At 45.9% G+C, this 4,039-nt stretch overlaps 1 non-coding gene across 1 annotated transcript; it reads left to right on the forward strand.

Moving 5' to 3' along the window:
• Nucleotides 1-3,735: 3,735 nt before the first annotated feature.
• On the forward strand, nt 3,736-3,802 carry TRNAT-CGU (transfer RNA threonine (anticodon CGU)). Its single transcript has one exon. It is a non-coding gene; the product is annotated as a tRNA-Thr (tRNA).
• Nucleotides 3,803-4,039: the final 237 nt, after the last annotated feature.

A 4,039-nucleotide genomic window follows, 5' to 3' on the forward strand; every position in this document is an offset into this window, starting at 1 on the left:
TAAGAGCCCTGTAAGCTCTTGGAGGATTGGCTACATCAGGAGTGTGTGGCCTAATATGCAAAGGAGTCCTGCTACAAAAAAAGCCCTGATCCATCCTTCGAAGCAGCCATTTTCTCCAGGGGAACTGCCCTGTATTGCTTGGACATCAGTTGTGATTCTGGGAGATCTCCAGGTAAAGCCCTAAATATTGTTGGCAACCCTATATCTTGTTGGACTCTAAGATACTATTGGACTCGAATCTAGCATGATTAAGCCATCACTCTGCATCGATACTTTTAAAATATATTTACCAGTAATTATTAACACACTGGTACTCATTCATCGGCTTGGGGAAAGTATAGGGTTGCCAGGTCCAATTCAAGAAATATCTGGGGACTTTGGGGCTGGAGCCAGGAGACTTTGGGGTGGAGCCAGGAGCAAGGGTGTGACAAGCATAATTGAACTCCAAAGGGAGTTCTGGCAATTACACTTAAAGAGACTGCACACCTTTTAAATGCCTTCCCTGCACTGGAAATAATGAAGGATAGAGGCACCTTCTTTTGGGGCTCATAGAATTGGACCCCATGGTCCAATCTTTTTGAAACTTGGAGAGTATTTTGGGGAGAGGCACTGAATGCTATGTGGGAAATTTGGTGCCTCTATCTGAAAACAAACACACACACACCCAGAGCCCTAGATACCTGCAGATCAATTCTCCATTCTATGGGAATTGGTCTCCATAGGGAATGATGGAGTGCCCAGCAGACATTCCCTCCCCCCCCCCCCGCTTTCTGATGACTCTGAAGCAGGGGGAGGGCCTCCAGACCAGGGGTCCCCTGCCCCACCTGGGGATTGACAACCCTGGGAAAGTGTTAGGAAGCACTGACATTTCCTGGTGCAACTCCAGGCCAACCAAAGCACCTCTAGCAAATATCTCTTGCTGATAAAAGGGTGGTGTTTACCGTGGCAGGTAGGTGAGGCATCCCAGAACAGCTGTTGCCTGTTATAAATATGTAATGGGAGAAGGTGTCGCTTGCTTGTCTGTTGTGTTGATTCCTTGTGGGGTGGGTGGGAGGAAATGAAGATTCTTTGACTTAAACGCACCTCACTCTGACATAAGCAAATTGGGCTTCTCGATAATAAAGAACAAAAGGGCAACTTCTGCCATCTGGTTCACGGGCACAGACAACAGTGGGAGGATTTCTAGGGCCATCCAAGGCTGGAATTCCATCAGCTGCTTTGTACATAAATCACGTTATTGCTGGACACCAGTCAAAGGCCGTATAGAATTCCTGGCCCTCAGATGGCAAGAGACAAAGGAGGATTTTCTGTTTCTCCACAGCTATGCTACTTTTAAAAGTATTTGAGACAGCATTGTGTTCTTCGGACAGCTGCTGTCCAGTTTTACGATGGGTTACATGAAGCTGTCTTCTACTCAGTTTGAGGGTGAGGCGTTGATTACAGAATCCCCCAGAGCAGGGGTGTCAAACTCGTTTGTTATGAGGGCCGAATATGACATAAATGAGACTTTGTCAGGCCGGGCCATGTGTGTCAAGTCAAGTCAGGTTCGCTTTTATTGGCATAAAATATATAAATATATATATCAGAGCAAATTAGTTAAAAAAGGTAAAATGGAACGATTGCATACATATACATCAGAGTAAGCATAAACAGAAACTGTTTCTATGAGATCCCTTGGCATGCCTTTAAAACAGAGTAAAGAAACTTAGCCACCTTCTCAGTGACACTAGATGAAGAATTATTCAAAAGCCTATAGACCTTAAGTGCATCAAAGCAATCAACCATGCTAACTAAAAGAGGATGTAAATACTTGTGATGAAGATCTGTATACAAATGACAATAAAGACTGAAAAGAGACATATGTGTTGTAAAATGTGATGTCAGGTAGCAGAGATATAAACTTTATAAAGGACACAGACAAATACAATTAAAGATTTTAAAACATGCTTAAAATATGAGCACTCGTTGGTCTTAAAGGTGCTTTCTTTGTATCTCTCCCATGGGATCCAGGGAACCGGGCAAAGGAAGCTCTGGCTCTTCCCTTTCTTTCCCAAGGGACTGAGAAGTGAAGGGGCCTCAGCCAATAGAAGGAAGAGAGGCTTGGCTCAGTTGCTGTGTGATTGAGAGAGCCTGGCAAAGCAAGCTATGCCTCCCCCCCCCCTTCCTCCCCAGGGAAGGAGCCTCAGCTAATGGAGAAAATAGAGGCTTTGCTCTGTAGCTCCTGTGTGACTGAGCAAGACTGTCAAAGCAAGCTGTAATGCAGAAGGAAGCAAGAGAGAGGGAGAAGGAAGCAGATGGCAGCCAGTTGCTCGGGGGCCTGATAGGAGCCCTCTGGGGGCCTGATTTGGCCCCCAGGCCACATGTTTGACACCCCTGCCTTAGAGCTATCAGGTCTCTTTTTATAGTGGGAGACTTTCTACCTGGCTGCCCAAGTTAGAGAGACATGGTAGTGGGGAATTGTGAGGAGAGATGGGTGTTGTATTGATGCTGTGATTTATTTAATGGATTTTAATGTATTTTACTGTATAATGTATTGTAATCATGGTATTCTCCATGTCTGTGAGCCGCCCTGAGCCTGCTTCGGCGGGGAGGGCGGGATACAAATAAAATTATTATTATTATTATTACTTCCAGCACAAACCTGGAAATGACATCACCTTGGTATGGCACTCTAGGATTCCCCTCAAACTCTCTGTTTTATGGTTCTCAGCCAAAGTAATACTGCATGGCTGGTGCAAAACCTATTTTCGTGTCCCTAACCCCCTTGTGTTCCTTCTAGCTGCCTGAATTTGTTTGGCAACACTGCTTTGCACAGAAATTCGGCTAGCAATTAATATGGTATGTTTCCAGCACTGGCTGAAGATGTATTGACCTTTGCAAACTTTCTGTTGATTTATTTGTGAATGTGATTTTAATACATTGTTGTTTATATGTGTGTTGCTTTGTCAGCCACTTTTGACTTCCTGTTGTGGAGTGAGCAGAACAGAAATCATTCAAATAAATAAAATACATGGTTGGATGCTCAGGTCTCCTGTATGTAAAGCATAATCCAGTTTCTAACAGTGGTTGTTGTTGTTGTTCAGTCGCACAGTCAAGTTCTACTCTTTGCGACCCCATGGACAAAGTCACACCAGGCCCTCCTGTCTTCCACCATCCTCCGAAGTCTGCTCAAATTTGTATATGTTACATCAGTAATGCTGTCCAGCCATCTCATCTTTTGCTGTCCCCTTCTTCTTTTGCCTCTTTTGCTACCAGCCATGGTGACTGAGGTAAACCTCCACAATCAGAGGCACTGAATCCCAGAGCCAGGAAGTCAGCATCAGGGGAAGGCCTTGGTCTCTATGCCCTGTTGTTGGCCGTCAAAAGAACTGGTTGTCCACTGTGAGACAGGACGGTGGACAAGATGGACCACCGTGCCGCTCACTGGCAGTGGCCGGACAAACAGTTGTCAGGGATCTTCTAGGCCAGGGGTGTCAAACATGTGGACCAGGGGCCAAATCAGGCCCCCAGAGGGCTCCTATCAGGCCCATGAGCAACTCCCTGTCGTTTGTTTCCTTCTCTCTTGCTTCCTTGCTTTGCCAGGTTTGCTCATTTGCACAGAGCAAAACTCCTCCCTTGGGGAAGACGTGGGGGAAGGAAAGAGAGCTTTGCCAGGCTCTCTCAATCACACAGCAGAGCTACTGAGCCAAGCCTCTCTTCCTTCTGTTGGCTGAGGCTCCACAAGGAGGTAGGGACGGTGGCTCAGTGGTAGAGCATCTGCTTCGTAAGCAGATGGTCTCAGGTTCAATCCCTGGCATCTCCAACTAAAAAAGGGTCCAGGCAAATAGGCATGAGAAACCACACTCTTGAGACCCTGGAGAGCCACTGCCAGTCTGAGCAGACAATACTGACTTTGATGGACTGAGGGTCTGATTCAGTATAAGGCAGCTTCATATGTTCAAGCCAGTGAGGTGGATTAGGCTGAGTGTGTGTGTTTGTATGTGTCCTTTATAAAGTTTATATCTGCCCTACCTGGCATTATATTTTATGACACACATGG

The sequence above is a fragment of the Heteronotia binoei genome, chromosome 8, assembly GCF_032191835.1.
Source record: "Heteronotia binoei isolate CCM8104 ecotype False Entrance Well chromosome 8, APGP_CSIRO_Hbin_v1, whole genome shotgun sequence".
Classification (NCBI taxonomy): Eukaryota; Metazoa; Chordata; class Lepidosauria; order Squamata; family Gekkonidae; genus Heteronotia; species Heteronotia binoei.